Genomic DNA, 17,504 nt, shown 5'->3' on the forward strand with positions numbered 1-17,504 from the left:
GAAACATATTCAATGAATATACCCATACATTTGTAAAAATTATGTGCTGTCAACATGATGAAAGGTAAGTAACTGATTTTAAGCCCCATAAACAGAACGTGGAACTGTCTCTCTTCGTCTGCTCAATGGTTGAAATTAAAACAGTGCAGTTGTTTTAATTCGGAACTGTATGTGCAACGTGGCGTTTTCTATCAAAAGGTAGACTACTATGCTTCTAAGCATTTTGCCTCAACCGTAGACCCCTTAGTTAAACGTTGAACATAAGGTTATGGTGCTAAATCCAAGAGCAACTGGACAAGGAAAAAATAAAAGAACAAGATGCATCTGAGCAAGAGGCGCTGCGCAAAATAGGAAGTAACCCGAGCAGCCGCCCCTTTATCATCACGCTCTCTGCAGACAGACACTGCGTGGGTTGCCGCCGGGAAACGGATAACCGCACCTGTCACTGCAAGGGGAGGTCATATAAAGAAATTGCTCACAGACATAGCAGAATGGAATACAAAACACAATATCTCTGTCAACCAAAGCCCTTGAAAATCCAGTGTAAAAAGAAGGGCTTTATATGTCTTTCTGAGTGTCCTGCCGGCATTATCTGGGACAGCCGGAAGCTGGACCCGACTTGTCTAAAAAGAAAAGAGCTGACAAAAAACAACACAAAAAAAGGGTTGGCAGATTTCCAGTTAAGGAGGATTTTATCACTCTAGGAAACCACCCTTTAATTCTGATGATGTAGGCAATTCCTTTTCAAGAGGAAGAGAGCTTTGCGTATTTAAATTTGCTGCACAACTGCTTTGGGTGACTGGGAGCCATTGTAGACCAAGGTAAAATAACGCGACAAACATTATACAACATTGATGGAAAAGGGGGAGTGCCGCAAGGATTGCATGTGGACCCGTGTCTGAGCAAGGGTGACTGTCTGTGAGAAAGAGGATTGGACCCTGCTTCAGAAAGCTGGGATCTTGTCTTCTCAGGTCTGCTGTAGACTGGATATGTGACCTTGAGCAGCTGGCTGAGGCTGAGTTTTCTTGTATTTCAAAACCAAAGGTCAGGTGAACGGAGAGACAGATGATAGAGGTGAAGACCCTAAGACAGAGATCAGTCTTGGAAAAACCAGGATCCCCTCTTCAGTTTTCTACTTACTAAGGTATAGGAGAGAATGCTAGAGATTTTAGTAGTAGTGACTTTTTAGAACAATGTTAAATCACATTTAACTAATAACTAAGATGGATATGAAACATCAAAATGTATCAAGAAATGTTTGGGAATGATAGTTGTTGAAGTTATGTGGAATAGATGAGTAGCAGAGATTAGTCTTGGGCCCAGGAATCTTCAAAGTACGGTCCGTGAGATATATCTTGTCTGTCATCTGTTTTTCAATAAAGTATTATTGGAACACCGCCATGTCCATCTCTCCATTTACATAACATGTGAATCTTCTTTCAGGCAACAGAGCCACATCTGGCAGAGACCATCTGGCCTCAAAGCCAAAAATATTTACCATCTAGTCCTTTGTAGAAAAGAGTTTTTCCATCCTCCGCTTTGACCTAGGAGAGTTTATAGACCCCCAAAATGGAAAAGTGTGACACAAATAGGAGGGAACATCTGGTTTCTTATGATAGTGGCCTGTGGACATGATTTGAGTGTATCCCTCAAAAGGTCCATGTGCTGACAAGTTGCACCTCATTGTGGCATCATGGAGAAGTTGGAGAAGCCTTCAGAAGTGGAGCCTCTTGGGTCTACTAAGAGCAGATGGCTAGGTGTTAGGGCTTTAACACAAGGCAGTTAGGTCATGGCAGGTATTGACTTGGGAAGGAAATAATGCTGGTCACCTAGAGCGAGTTAGTTCATTCAAGATGGAATTGCCTGTGAAAGAGCATATCTGACCCCTCTGGCTTCCTGTCTTATCACATGACCTTTGTAGCATTCATTGTCTGCATTTGGTCGTCACTTTCCTTGAGGTTAGAGTCATGCCCTCAAACTTCCAGAACAGTGAGCTAACTAAAGGTATTTCCTTTATAAAGCAGCTAGCTCCAGGCATCTTGTGACAGCTGGGAGAAATGGACTAAGATTGCTCTGTGGCCTTGAACTCACAGCTGGAGCCCCTGCCCAGAGATGTGACCGGACAGCTCATGAGTCCATTTGTTGATCCTGAAGACTGCTTTGTTCTGTTCTGGTGGTGAGGTTGTGTTTGATTCCTTCTTTCTCCCCGGGATCTCAACTTCATAGAAATCTTAGCTCCAAGCAGCAGTCTGCAGTGCTCTGAAAATCTTTCTTATTTCTGAAAAGACAGAGCTCTGTGTGATGACAGGAAGATTAATCTCTTGGTGTCTCCCTGCTTGTGGGTCGGCAACTTCTGGACTCTGGCTGCTTTGAGTTCTTGTCTGGTTTCTTTTGCTGGGAGATGAGTTTTCTGATTTGGAAGTTTGGCTCCTACTTTTCTGTTTTTAACTTATGTGTCCTTTCTCAAATCGTTCACATTAGAAGCAAGGAAGTGACCTCCAAATGTGAGCTTACCAGTTCACTTTTAGTGAGATACAAGAAGGGGGCATGATATTCCTACCAAACAGATGGGGCAGTGGGCTTGAGGAAGCCAGTTTAGGCAGAGCTGGGCTCTCACTGCACATGATAATATTTACATGTTTACATACATGATAATTATATGTAAATTTAATTGAAGTATGTTGGACCCTGGATATTTTGTTGGGTTCTTTACTAGTATGAGATGTCCAGAGCTGAATCATTCCTTCATCATGTATCTCTCGAATGCTGGGGTTCTGATATCTCCAAAGTGGAAATTGCACATCACGGGGATAACATTTCTTACTTCGTGAACAAGAAAAGCCGTCAAAATAAATGAATCAGAGAAGAAATAGATGCCTAAGTAGCTAAAAACAGACTACTGGTTTATTATATGAGCAAGCGCTACTCAAGCCTAGTAGAAAAATGAAAATTTTCCGAAGGGCAAAGCTAAACCTTTCCATTAATTACATTCCAAATATAGGAACAATGTGATGAAAATAAGGACACTGACTGTTGCTGAAAGAATTAAAGAAAATAGCCACTTTTATATCATAATCAAGACTCATCTTTTACATGTGAGACAGTAGCACGTATTTACATCTTAAGCTATTTTTGTATCTGCGTCATCTATGCAGGTCCTATATTTAAGACAGACACAGGATGAAGGAAATAGCATCCACTGCAGTAGATTAATCTGGAGGACTCACTTGAAAAATAACCTCACCTTTCTCTAAATTAAGAAATATTTACTCTTATTCAGCAGATGTTGAATGAGAAAAGAAATAATAGGTTTCTTGGTTTCCAGCAAAATACCTCTTCGTAGTGTTAAAACTTGAGCTGTGCATATTGAAACACTATAAGTAAAGTTTCTCTTCATTCTAGGAAAGTAGGCATTGTTGGTAAATACAATCCTTTTCTTGCCCAACTTTCAGGTTTCCGCATGATCTTGACGCTAAAAATAGCCAAACACGACCTTGTTAATGACAACAAAAGAGAAAACAGGGTACATCATTCAACTGAAGAAGAAAAACCTATTAGATTTGTCAAAAAGAACACAAATCTTTGTTCTTATAGAGGGATGCTACCATTTTTTCGGTCCATTTATTTTACATAGTGGCCCCCAGTACAATATTTAGATAAGTAGACATTTTTTCCTTTGAGTATTAGCTTCTACCAGACAAATTAAAATCATTTCTCCAACTTAACAGGTTTCTATGACTGAAAATTAAAGAACGGCCCATTTTTTTAAAAAGTCAATTCACACACAAAGAAATGTATAACACTAACATGCTTATCAATTCCGATCTATATATTTGGGGATGCAAACCTTAGCAAAATGCAGCATTTTCCCTGGAGGGGGTAGAAAGGTTGGATGTCGGGTGGTGGAGCATGTGCTTGGCATGTTTGATCTCCAAGCATGGAGATCGTAAAAGAAAGAGGAAATTGGGGCGGGGGATTTAGCTCAGTGGTTTCACCGCCTGCTGCGCAAGCGCAAGGACCCGAGTTCAATCCCTGGTACCAAAAAAAAAAAAAAGGAAATTGCAATAGTATCAGCTAAGAAAGGATTCATTCCACCAAGGGTGTGTGGTAAGAATAGGGTGCATCTCAGTGGGCAGAACAGGGAGGTGGCCTTGGATCCAAGCCTTGAGAGAGAAATCATTAGTGAAGTGGGGGAGAAAATGGCGCTAACAATTAAATCCATGTTTATGCTGAATGCCTCAGTTGTAATTTGTGCAATGAGCAAGGCTTTTAAAACATGAATTATTTCTATCATTTTAATTTGTCAGTGTTTACCCTGATGGAAGCCTGGTTAAGGGAGAAGGTAGGAGGTGAGAGAAAGTGATTTTGGGGTACAGAGTGTGCTGGAGGCAGGGCCTGCTCAGCCGAGGGGGCTCCAGTACAGAACAAGCACAACATCACCTTCAGGCACCAGGGCCTGGGAGCAGAGGCAAGGGCCAAGTACTGAGGAGAAGGAAGAAATCCAGAGTGGGAAAAGGGTAAATACCCAAGGCAAAGGAATCCATTCTTTATTGTGCCTGTGGCTTGCCTATGTCCTCCTTTTTTTCTATCTTGCCGGGTCCTATGTCTAGTCCATGTTCTTCTCTATCCTTTTTGTGGAATCCCCAAGACAGGGATATAGAGAGAGGCAGGCAGGTGTCTCAAAGTCATCTGACTCAGCGGGGACAAGTATGGCATGCCTTGGAATTCCAAGCCACGAACACTTGTGTGCACCAGATGGCAGTTGTGCATGGTGGATCTGCAAATGTGATTTGGTAAAAGCCGAACTCGGGCACAAAATGCCATTTTCCAAAGCTTGCTTTCAAAACCCAAGTGCAAAGTACATTTTCCCATCTACAATATACTAAAAAATACACGTCCAGGAAGAGCCATGAACATGCTGCATTCACAATGTAGCCTGAAATTTTAGCCTGAAACTTTCAACTCAATATTACTTATAAGAAGAGAGAAAAACATAAAAGCTTTTTGCCCATATTGCTTAAAATTCCTTGATGGGTCTGGGCATTGTACAGATGGAAAAGGAACACTTTCAGGATGAAAATAAAAAAGTAATGACTTTTACATGTACAGCACAAAAGCAAAAACAAGTTGTTTTTACATTTTCTCCCTCACTCAAATATGTTTATAGTCCAAGGCTGATTCTTTGAAAGTAGACATGGTATTTATATAAAAATAAATTGCACCACATACTTTTTGCAGTGGACTTGACCATGTGACTTTTTTATATCTTGGAAGAAACAGAAGCTGGAAATGAAACAACAGGAAACTAAAATGGACGCTCACTTCAGAGTGGGCTTAGGTCGCTAGGAGATGGTGAAAATGACACACATGTAATTATTTAAGATGGGGAAATAAATATCCATTTCCAGCAGAGAGATGGCATTGCAGATTATATGAAAAGGCAAGGGAATAAAGAAGTCACAGAGACACTATTGACTGCTTGCTCCTGTTTACAAATTAAAGAGAAATGGAATGCATTTTAATGAGTGTAATAGTGCACATACGGGCAGAGAGAAAGCTTATTATTTGTGGCTTGCACGCTCTGCCATGAAGACACGATTTCACAGGAGTACAATCTATAATTTGGAATTGGCTTAACGATTGCTATGACTAGCACACCGCTGGCTCTTAATGAATGTGTCTGATGTCAAGCGTTAATTTAGAGTTTAAAGAGCAGGACTCTGTGTTCACTTTGATGAATGTGTATTGATGCTGACATGTGATAGGGCCAATAGAAGTCACACAAAGATAGACGCCATGGCTCTGCTCTCTCCACCTAGCCAGGGCTGGCAGAAACCTATGACATACAGGGAGAAAGGATATTTCTGCCTTTTTTTTTAAGTTTCTCTCTCTCTTAACACTGTCCACGCCAATCTCCACAAACTCTGATGTTTCCTGAACCCATACAGAGCTTTAAATTTTCCCTGATGGCTGCTTTTCCCCACATATTGTGTCGTCTGCTCGTCACCTCATCACTATTTCTGTTTCCACTCTCACCTCCCAAGAACCTGCTCGCAAGTCGTAAGCATTATTACAAAGCACTCCAATAACCTGCTTTTTTTTTTTTTTTTTTGTATCGGGAATCGAACTTGGGACCTTGTGCTTGTGAGGCAAGTGCCTGAACCACTGAGCTAAATCCCCGGCCTTCCAATAAACCTGTTTTTTGTGCTCAGGCTTAGGCTAAGTGTGCTGAACCTTGGCTATACCTTACAAATACCAGGGCAGCTTTCAAAAATCCCAACGCCCGCCAAGCCTGGTGGTACACTCTTATAATCCCAGCACTCTGGGATGTTAAGGCAGAATGACTGTAAATTCCATCCGAGCCTGGGCAACTTAGCAATGTAAAAGACCCTATCTATAGAGAAATAAATAAATAAATAAATAGCTATAGGGATGTAGCTCAGTGCAGAGACCATGGGTTCTTTCAGTTCTTGGGAGAACTGAAAAAAAAAAATCCAATGTCTCTCCAGACCAATTAAATTAGACTTTGGCAACCATGATTTCTACAGCTTTGCCCCTTAATGGTCAGAGTATACAGCCACAAGACCCTAAGCTAAGACATGTCCACTTGTTTATTCTAATATCTATTTAAGGGGCATTTGTATGAAGAGGAGTAAGATTCTACAATCTAATACATTAACCAATGCATGTATATTACCTTACTCTCCCAGAGGTAGAAATAAGTATACCGGATATTCAGGGAAGCCATGCCTTAACCCACACATATACTCACACAGTCAAGCAAAAAATAAAAGCGTGTGAAGATTTACTTGATCCAAGCCCTCATATTTATTTGCAATCATTTAGTACATGTGCTTGTGGTATGTAAAATATTCAGTTCACCTAATTGTTAAGGCCAGAGATTACTGTCAATTTCTTTTTTTTTTTTTAGGCCATCCATCCTTAGCATCTCATGAGCATGTGGCTCTCTTTTCCCCTGGGAAAAGACTGTCCTAGGGCTGTGGGTTTTTTCTTCAATGGTGGAACTTGAACTCCAGTGCAAACTCATGGGGAAGAAATCACAGGATCTGGGATCTTCTCAGACATTTCTCATTTTCCCCATGGAAAGATAACTAACCTCTCCATCTGGGAGGCCTGCCAACAACCCCGGTGTGGACTCTGGTCCAAGGAGAGAGGCTCTTCGCTGATTCTGTGGTGGAGACACATTCTACATTTTTTTCCATGGCAAAACTTACACATGGAACAGCAGAACCAGAAAAACCCTTAAGATGTTACCTAAAATAATAGTCTCTTTTCCTCGCTATGGGATGTTTTCTAGTCATCTAATTGAAAAGAACTTCAATGACACCATCTATAAAATGGGGACAATGAGAAAATACTGTCATTATTATAAATAATTTGAAGAGCAGAATTAAAGATGACAGGAAACTGGGAGACTGTGGAGATGGAAAAGGGAAGATGAGAGAGGAGAAGGGAAGAGAAAATTTAAAAAGAGCAAAATGCTATATGTGTATGTATCAGTACCTCACAAAGAATATATTCATTATGGATTGCAAACATATATGAATAACAATTTTTAAAAATACTGTCCTTGCAGTGGGTTTGTGAGAGATAAAATGCACTTTCAAAGAACCTGGTAAAATGGGAGGCCAGTAGAACATACTTAAGATGTAAATGCAGTCAGTATGACTATTTTGAAGTGGCTAGCTTTTATAGAGAATCAGTACTGAGTCTACAGAAAAGGGTCTAAAAGGAAGAAATATGCACAGCCCTCAGATGGTCTGATACAGGAACTGCCATGGATGTGTGACTTCATATTTAGCAGGTGTCAAATTTTCTACTGGCTTCGAGAGGACCTAGGGATATGGGATTGGAGAGTACCCTCATTCTAGACACAGAACAATGAACAAGCGAGGAGGATTGGTTGTTGAATCTTAAAATTAATGAATGATCAAAATGAGAGAGTGATGGAAATTGTTCAGGTTGGATCGAACCAGTGGAAGATTTCCAAGATTAAAAGTTATTTAGGATGGAGCTCAGTTGGCAATTGTTGAAGAGGAAAACGAGGTGGTCCCAAGAATAGAAACTATTGTTGTTAAAAACCTTGGTGTACATCATTACCTTAGAAACTGTGTGTATGACTGGCACCCTGGAAGTTTGCAGTGCATGTTTGGAATTTTCACTTGCGACACTCTACTGGGTGAAAGTATGGTATAGACACACAAAAGTTAGCTATGCGTCCAAGCTTTACACCTGGTGCAAAGCCACTTCTGCAAATACCAGAGTAAGCCATACTCTACAGCACTCTCACCTAGGATGAAACGGCCAAGCTCACTAATTTGAGGTTTTATGGTGATTTATACATCACCTAGCAGGGCATTGCCTTTGCAAAACAAAGCCCTTCTTTCTATATGGTGCAGCTTCCTAAAGTAAGAGGCACGTGCATACCTCAAAACTGTAATGTGATTTAAACTTTTCTTGTCACCAACATGAAGAGTGAGGTTTATGCACTTTTCTCCTCTAACATATGGTTAGCTCTTTTGCCACTTGAAAACAAAATCTATATTTTACCCACTATCTATGTATTGTCACATGCAGTTCAAGGCAATCTTTGAGTAGGTGTGCCTGTAATATGTAAAATATTCAGTTTACCTAATTGTTAAGGCACGAGGTGTTTCTTTGTTCTTAAGATGGAAAAGGTCTAATTTTAAGGGCTCATGAATCTATATAAAATCAACACCATTACCTGCACTGCCCGTTGCTATGGATACATACCCTTATGATCTGTAGATATGACATAATTCAGGGATCTGCAGAGCAGTATCATTGCAAACCCCTCAGAGACAATTTAAGCAGCCTAGGGAACCAAGAGAAATATTTTATTGGGGTTTTTTAAAGAAAGATTTTTAAAAGAAAAAGCACCCTCTTGAGACAATAAAATCTCTCACTTTATTTTGTAATATATTTCCTACTTTTGTGATTAAATATTCGTATCTTTTCAAATGTGTTCTTTCTCTCCTAGGAATCTAATTTTTCTATTTAATACTTAAAATGGATATGCTAGCTGGATAGTAAAAAAAATTTTTTGAAGATTGTCTTAGCCATGGAATAATGCACAAAATAATGTAAGACATTTGTACACATTTGAAACAGTTTATTGTTTGCTATTATGAATAATCAACAATTGCTTTCAAATTTTAAGCTTCAGAAGCTGTCTTTTTGTAAATAGATTTTTGGAGGCACCAAATTTCTATTAAATTTCATTGAATAGCATCTGATGAAATAATAGAGCTATGCTGCTTTACTAAACAATAATCTGAATTAGCAAACTGGCTTTCAATCTGAAAGTACAAATGAAAATTTAGAATCACACAGTGATCAGGTTAATAGCTCCTGCACATAAGACAAGCCTATTAATATTCATGCATTGCTAGCTGGTTAAGTGACAGGTCCACAGACTACAAACAAATTCAGGTGTTAATGGAATAATTAGCTAATTTTACTGTACTAGGTATGATTTTTCCCCCCCTCAGTTCATTCCAGCCAAAACTTATATTCACCTTTTGATCACCAGAATCAATGCTTCTTAACTAATATATTAAAGTAGCTGGTAAATAGTGATTCTTACAGGAATGTTACATTGGTGAGCATGGACTGTCTTAATCAAAAGTTAAAGGTTAGGAAATATGAATGTGGAAAATGCTGATGAAATAATTAAAAGAAAACAGTACAACCACCAATGAAATGTTAGGAAAGAAGGCAGACCAGGAGACAAAAAGAAATTCTTGGTGGTAAAGATGGAGAATATTCAGCAAAGAAAAGAGGTATTAAAATTTTTTTTAAATGAACGCTGTGAACTTATTCAGATAGAAGCCCTGAGTGTGAGGAAAGGATAGTTGATGTCAGAGAAAACCAGGGTTGAAAATACAATCTAACAATAATCTTGTTCTATATCTTTTTTTTTCTTCTTCACAATGGATTTTTAATATCTTCATGCTCAATTTTAAGACAAAGCAATTTTAATACTAGGTGCACACCACATGCCCTTCCTGCAAGTTATGAAGTAGTTCAAGGAGTTTTGGTTAAGGTTGTATTACTGAATGGTGCTGGTAAATACTACATAAATTTTTGGTCACGTTGCAACCTTTGTTTCCAATTTAGTGACTGCTGCTAGGGAATCATATAGCAACAATGACAAAATTATTAGATCTGTTTTTAAACTATGATTTAGTAGCAATTGAGGTTCCTGATTTTAACCCCTTGGCAGCAAGATCCAAGTTCCCTCATTTGTACTTAGCACCTAAGTGTCAAGGGGTTGAGTAACCCGCACAAAAGATACTGCACTTCTGATGGTAGCATTTCAGAACTGAAAGGAAAGGAAGTTGTGCTACGTGTTGAAGGGATTGTGCGCAACAGAAAGAAGACACCAGAATATAAAATGTCACATGAAGTCTTCATAGTCTTGTTCATATCCTCCATCATAACCACCATAATCTGCCAGATCGTCTTTCATGGTGGCCTTTAATTCCCCTCCAGGAACTACACCTTTCTTCTTCTTTTTGGCTTTGCTTTGCTTTTCTTGCTTCTGTTTTTCACTGCAAAGCACAGTCAATGAATTGGTAATCTTTTTCAAGTCATCAATTTCCAATGAAATACACACATCTTGAACAAGGATTCCAAAAAACTGGCATAATACAGTGACTTTTCATATTGTGTAATTTTATCTTTTAGTAATTTTCCAAACTCTGGGAAATCATCTCTTGAAGATGGATTCACAGCATCAATCCCATAAACTGTATCATTAACACCAAAAGTTTCTTTTGCTAATTCAAGGTCTGACTCTTCCTGCAATTTCTTTAGCCACAGTTTATCTGCTAATTGTTCTTCCAGTGTCAGCACTTTAAGTTCTTCAGGTTCTTCTAACCTCTTTTTCAGTTCTTCTTGCCTTTTCTTCTGTTGCCGTTCTTTCTCTTTTATCTTCTCTGCTATTTTTTTTCTTTTCTGAAATTTTTATTTCTGGTTTTACTTCTTCCTCTTTTTTGTCATCTTCATCATCATCCCAGTTATCCTCAAAAAAGGCAGGGGCTTCCAGACTCGCCATATGGGATCCCCGTGGCGTTTAATTTCTAACTTGCTCGTCCCGCTCTAGGAGAGGATCGGGTACGTGGGCTGGCGCGAGGCTGCTGTCCTCCGCGTCTCCGGCCGGCCAGTGGGCGCCTCGCCGAGAGCTGGGCCAGGCCACGCTGCGCTCTGGAGGGCTCAGGACCCTCGCGGCTCCGGCCCACATGGCCGGCGAGCGCCGCGGACGAGCCTTGTTCTATATCTTCATGTTCACCGTATTGACCAATATTTTGTGGAGGAAAAAGCCAATAGAATGGAAACATAGATAGTAGACAGATAGATATGGAAGGGTAGGTGATAGATGATATAGGTAGCAGGTATGTAAAGTTACATGAGATACATAGGTAGATACGATGGATAGGTACACTTGCTAGGTGATTGAAAGATAGAGAGATGGGTAGATGTAGACAGGTAGATGATAGTTGCATAAATAGATAGGTGGTAAATATATGATAGATACAAATACAGACCTCTTGTCTTAGTTACTTTTCTCATTGCTGAGACAAAATACCCAACACCCAAACTTAAAAGAGCTAAGATTGGGGCCAGGGAATTAGCTCAGTGGTTCCAGCTTCTACCTTGCAAGCACAAGGTCCTGAGTTCGATCCCCGGTACCAAAAAAAAGCTAACATTTACTTTGGCTCACAGTTTGTAGGGTTTCAATCTGTAGTCGTTCTTGGCATGGCAGGCATAAGGCAGAAAGCAGAAAGCAGCAGCAACAGCAGCAAGCCTTCTTTTCCCTTTTATCCCGTGCAGGCTACAAGCCTTTTGAGTGGTGCCACCCACACCCAAGGTAAGGCTCCTATGCTAATTCCAATCAGTGGGCTAGTTTAGCATCACACACTCTTAATCCCAGTATCACACCCCCTAGATCCAGCCAACTCCAAAAATCCCTACCTATGAGTGCATGAGGCTTCGGGAGAACATCTAGATAGAAGCCATAACATCTCTCTCATGGACTTTTAAAGAATGGGCTCACATTACTATAGACAAATTTTCACAGGTTTGGGAAGCTGCAGGGTTAAATGTGGGCATCTCGCAGAAGGTGGAAAAGGTGGGAGCATCTTTGAGAACTGCCCTCCTTCTGCCTCTGTCATGCTTCACACAGGAGGCTATGAGGCACTCGGGGTGACCTTCACCATTCCTTTCCACTGCTTGCACTTTAGCATGAACTTCTCCCTTTCTCCTCCATCACTTGTAAATTTCTTTCCCCTGGAACCATTGCAAGCCCCCACCACCCTGTTGGACTTCTCACCCAGCACTGTGCATACACAGATATCTTCAGCAGCATTTCCCAAAATCCCACCCTAGAGCGGTGTCCAGGATCAGATGTTATGCTACTCTTCTCACTCTTCCACACAGTCAGAGAGAGAGGCAGTTTCCTGCCAGACATATCTGCGGTCACCTCACTGGCTCTCATGTGAGTGAGTGCAATGCATTGTGGTCCCATGGATTGTAATTATGGAGAGGATGTGCATGGAGATGGAAATGCACCTTAGGACCTTGAGCCCTGTTGTCTGGCCACATCAGACTTAACCTTGATGTAGAATTTTTTCTAGGTATTACATGTGGACAGTGACCCAGCTGCTGCAGCTGGAAATTCCATAACGATGTTTCCTCTTCTACACAGACCATTAGAGGCCTCCAGTCTTTCCACTGTAGACAGAGCCTAACTAGTGGAGTGGCCTCAGTCACAGGCTGATTTTTTTCTTCTTACTTTGTTTTGAAAAGAATTGAGATAGGGTGGGGATACAGCTCAGTGCATGAGGCCTGCTCTTCTAGCCTGCATGAAAGCCTGGATCCGATCTCCAGCACCAGAACCAGAAGAAACCAAAACTCCAATTAAGATACAATCTGCATAGCATAAAATGCACACTTATTAAAGTTAATAAAATCCAAAATCTCACAATTTATCAGTTGGATGCAACTGCATCTGTTAGAAATGAGGACATGGAGGTTGGAAGAGGAGCTCTTTATGGTACATCTCCAACCCCTTTTCATTTTATTTTACTTTTAATTGTGTTTTGTAATTTTTTGAGACAGGGTCTTGCTAAATTTCTTGGGCTAGCCTTGAACTTGAGAACTTCCTGCCTCAGCCTCCCAAAAAGCTGAAATGAGATTACAGGTGTGCACTAGCACACTCAGGTATGTGATAAACTTTTTTTGCTTCTCCTTTTTTTTTTGCATCCCCATCTGTGAGAATATGTGGTGTTTTGTTTTTGTGTGTGGTTGATTTCGCTTACCATAATGTCCTCCAGTTTTATCAGTGTTCCTGCAAATGGCAGGATTTCTTTCTTTTCAGGCTTACATAGTGTTATGGTTGGGTCTGAATGTACTCTCAAAGCCTCATTCGGTAAGAAGTGGCTGAATCCGGCATGTGTGATGCTGGGGTTAAGGGCGTGTGATTACTAAACCAGTACACGTGAGTGACTGGTTTGGTACCACCCTAATCCCGGTAGTCTGGATGGGATAAAACTGGCAGAAGACGCTGTTAACCTCCCTCGTTGCCTTTGCTACCTTGTGCGCGCCATGTTGCTTCTCCTTGGCAATGTCTGTTTGCCATCCCTGCCTTGGAGCCAGCCCACCACGGACTGAAACCTCAATGAACTGTAGGCCAAATAAACCCCTTCCCTTTTAACTTTGAGTGTTGTGTATTTTGTCTCAGCAACAAGAGAAAAGTAACTAACACAGATAGTATTTCATTGTATCCCACATTTTCTCTATCCATGTATCAATCGATGAACACCTTGGTTGAATTCATATCTTGGGCATTTTGCATTGTGCCACAATGAACATGGACTGTCTCTTTTGTGTTGTGGTTTCATTTTCCCAGTAGCCAGCAGTAGGCATGCTTGATCATATTCTATTTTCCATAGTTGGGGTCCTAATTTACATTCTCACCAACCATGTACAAGGGTTCCCTTTTCTCCATGTCGTCACCAGCACCTGCTATTTTCTTACCTACACATCTCTGACCAGTAGAGAAAATAGAGACTTCCTGGCCAAATGTTTGACTAATGCCATCCAGCATGTATCCACCTTTAGAAATGCTTTGCATTCAAACTAACGTAGCATCACACGGAAAGGACGTTGCATCTGAAGGAAGAATGCTTTCCCCATAACACATCACACCACTCTATCTTTGGATCACAAATACCAACTTATAAGACGTCTGTCATATTTTGGGCCATCTAATCCTCTTTCCTTTTCACTCTAAATTATCTTCTCAAACTTCCACATCCTTTATGTATGCACATATTTTCACGTAATGTTTTTTGCATCATCAGAAACATCTCAGACTCCATAGAAAAACCTGCTGCTAATGCAAATATTTTTTAAAAAGGCTTTAGCCTCAGAAGGAGCCATTTTTACAATGTTTTAAGCAGTGGCCTTGCAAAGGAGCTACTTTGAGAGGCAATGTTTAGGTAGAAAAGATCTGAATTTTTTTTTTAAACAGTCAAAGTATCACCACTATGAACTAGCCATAAACATAAGGCATAGCGAACAGCAGAAAAACATACTGGTGTTTATTAAGGCTCATGCTTTGGCTTTGCATTGTCTTTCTCTTCTACAGTGTGTGTAGCATTATTTTAATCTCACAATCTAACAATTTTGGTCTCTTGGCTTCATTTTGCTTTTCCTTCTAATATATGACACTTTGCAACTCACATCAATTCTAGAAGCCATCCTATCTCCCCCATATCCTAAATTATTGATCAATATGTCAAGGGAAGAAAACTAGCATCGACCCCTTGAGCAGTTTGACTATTTCTTAAGTCAATACATCTACACATTATTGACCTTCAAGTCATTTTCCCGCGGGGTGTGCTGTTTTGGAGGAAGCTAATTTGCGGCTATCTGTAGGGAAGCAGAATGGTACAGTGGTCAAAATAATTGTGTGGGAGATAAGAGGCAATGTTTGTGTTTCTAATACTGCCTTCCAGTTCCGCCAAACTTCTTATCTGTCGCCTCCTCTAAACAAAGGAAGGGCTCCGGCCGGGGATTTCACGGATTTAGCTGAGTGGTTCCACCGCCTGTCCTGCAGGCGCAAGGACCTGAGTTCAATCCCCAGTACCAAAACAAAACAAAACAAAACAAAAAAAAACAAAGGAAGGGCTGGCATTGACCATTCAATGCTTTTCATTTCTGCTTTCAGTACCAAAGTGTTCCTATGAATGTGTGAGGGGCAGGTGGCCTTGCCACTAGAAATCCAGGCAGGGACACTGGGCCTCAGGTGCAGTTGGCTCCCAGATTGTCTCCTGTTTTTCAGTTTTGATAGCTACTCTGGGTACCCTGCTGCCAGGCGGAGCTGTGTGATCGTGGCCTGGCTGCAAATTTGATTCATTTCTTTCCTCATGCTCATTGTTCAATTTCCCCTGCATAAAATGAATAAAGAGAAGAGACTGAGGAATTTCCTAGCTCATGCAGGTACAAGAGGACCAAGAAAAAGGACACACAGAATTTACAGGCCACTTCATTGACTCTTTTATGATAAAATTACATTTAAAGTGAGCCTTATTCCCCCCTATTGCAACTTCTGGAACACACCCAGTCTAAACATTTGTTCCTTTCTCCCTACTTAAAAGAAATAAAGAAGAAGCAGGGTGTGGCAGCACATTCTTGTCATCCCAGAATTACAGGAGGAAGGAGGAGAGTAAGTTTGAGCCTCGCCTGGGCAACTGAGAGTCTTAGCAAGACCCTGTCTCAAAATTTAAAATTACAGAAAGCTGCCAGGGATGCAGCTCAGTGTGAAGGGCTCTGGATTCAATCCCTAGCACTGGGAAAGAAAGGAAAAAAGAAAGAAGAAGGAAGGAAAGAAAAGGAGAAAGGGAGAAAGAGAGAAAGGAAGGGAAGAGAGAAGAGATTGAGTACTGGCAAAGTTCCTACTTCACCTACATGCAAGAGAACAAATCCAAAGGACAACTAAAATTTCCTAGGTGTCTCTTCTTAGCTCTTGGATGAAAAAATTCCACTGAGGGTGAGGAAAATTTCTCTCCATTGCAAATGCTGAGACACACTAAGCTTAAAAGCGTGAAGTGACGGCCTTAGAGGGCCTTGCCATTTCCTCACATGTGGTTCCCAGACAGCCTGCCTCCAGGGGCTTAGATTTTGGAGCACCAGGAGGTGTCCATCGACTGCCTCAATGACCCCCCACCCCCACCCCATCACCAAGCTCACAATCAGCCCCGTGAAGCTAGGTATCCAAATACAGCTCCTCAGTAACCTCCTCAGAGTGTTCCCTCCTTCGGCTCATTGCTCTTAAATTCCTTCCCCTCTAGGGCTCCTGGGGTCTTCATTACCTAAATCAGACCACAGAGCATTTAGAAACACAACAGAAAAAGTGATTTCTGAACTTCTCACAACTGAACCACAGTTGGCCCGAAAGTCAAGTCATTCTTTGTCCATTCAAGCAGAAATGTTGGAAAAGTACTCCTCCATCCCATTGGAGCTTCTACCAGACCAAGGTGGGGTGGGATGGAACAGAAGGGGGCCATAGGGAATCAAAATATATGGAGTCTGTAATGAAACTATAACCTCTTTTTCCCCAAGATATAATGCTGCCCCCACCTAAGAGATGGTATATTGTGGAATCTCTTGTCAATTTGTGGTCCAAGGACACCAGCAGCAACATCATCAGGAAGTTTGTTAAAATGCAGAATTTAAGATCCATGTTAAAGCCCACTGAATCACAATCTCTATTCTAATGACTTCCCTGGGTATACTGTGTATACACCAAAATGTAAGAAAGGATTTGTGAATACAGGCCTATCCTAAATACAATTATTTATTGGAAATCCTACCTTCCACAACTCCAGAGAAGAGGAAACAAATATCTGTATAGTGCCTACCATGTAGACTTTATAAACCATGTTGCATATTTCTTTCAAGACTCATACTAGCCAAATCTTGGAAGTGGGCTATATGCCCATCAACAGATGAATGAATAAAAAGAATGTGGTGCATGTACACAATGGAGTACTACTCAGCCCTAAAGAGGGATAAATTTGAGTCATTGTAGGCAAACAGATCACATTGAGATCACAGTCATAAATGGAATAAATCAGACAGAAGGTTAAACACTACGTGGTGCCTCTGATATGGGAAACTCAAAGCAGAAATAATTGAAAGAGCAAAATAAAGGATGGTAGGGAACAGGAAAATAGAATTTGTGAAGATGGGAAAGGGGATTGTGGCAGGGGAGAAGTGGAATAAAAAGGATCAAGGTGCAATACGTATATGTACCAACTTCCCACGATGTATTATTTATTGTATGTTGCACTCATATACCAAGAAAACTACCGTCACCAAGTCAATAGAGCTTTGAAGGAACAGAGCAAGGATTTTAAATGAAAATGAATCTTCTTTGAACTTTCTTGACCTTC

At 40.8% G+C, this 17,504-nt stretch overlaps 1 protein-coding gene and 1 pseudogene across 4 annotated transcripts in view; one reads left to right on the forward strand and one right to left on the reverse strand.

Moving 5' to 3' along the window:
• Pnpla4 (patatin like domain 4, phospholipase and triacylglycerol lipase) overlaps positions 1 to 17,504 on the forward strand; it is a 159,110-nt gene that overhangs the window by 126,095 nt on the left and 15,511 nt on the right. For all 4 annotated transcript variants that reach the window (XR_015450788.1, XR_015450790.1, XR_015450791.1 and 1 more), the window contains one exon: positions 1 to 17,504. This exon is cut by the window's right edge and continues 15,511 nt beyond it. The gene's annotated coding sequence lies outside the window, so the exon portion shown is untranslated.
• LOC101702871 (eukaryotic translation initiation factor 3 subunit J-like) lies at positions 10,442 to 11,101 on the reverse strand (annotated as a pseudogene).

This window comes from Heterocephalus glaber, unplaced genomic scaffold (assembly GCF_053883595.1).
Source record: "Heterocephalus glaber isolate CG9 unplaced genomic scaffold, H.glaber_assembly_v1.0 deba00001072, whole genome shotgun sequence".
In the NCBI taxonomy this organism is placed as follows: Eukaryota; Metazoa; Chordata; class Mammalia; order Rodentia; family Bathyergidae; genus Heterocephalus; species Heterocephalus glaber.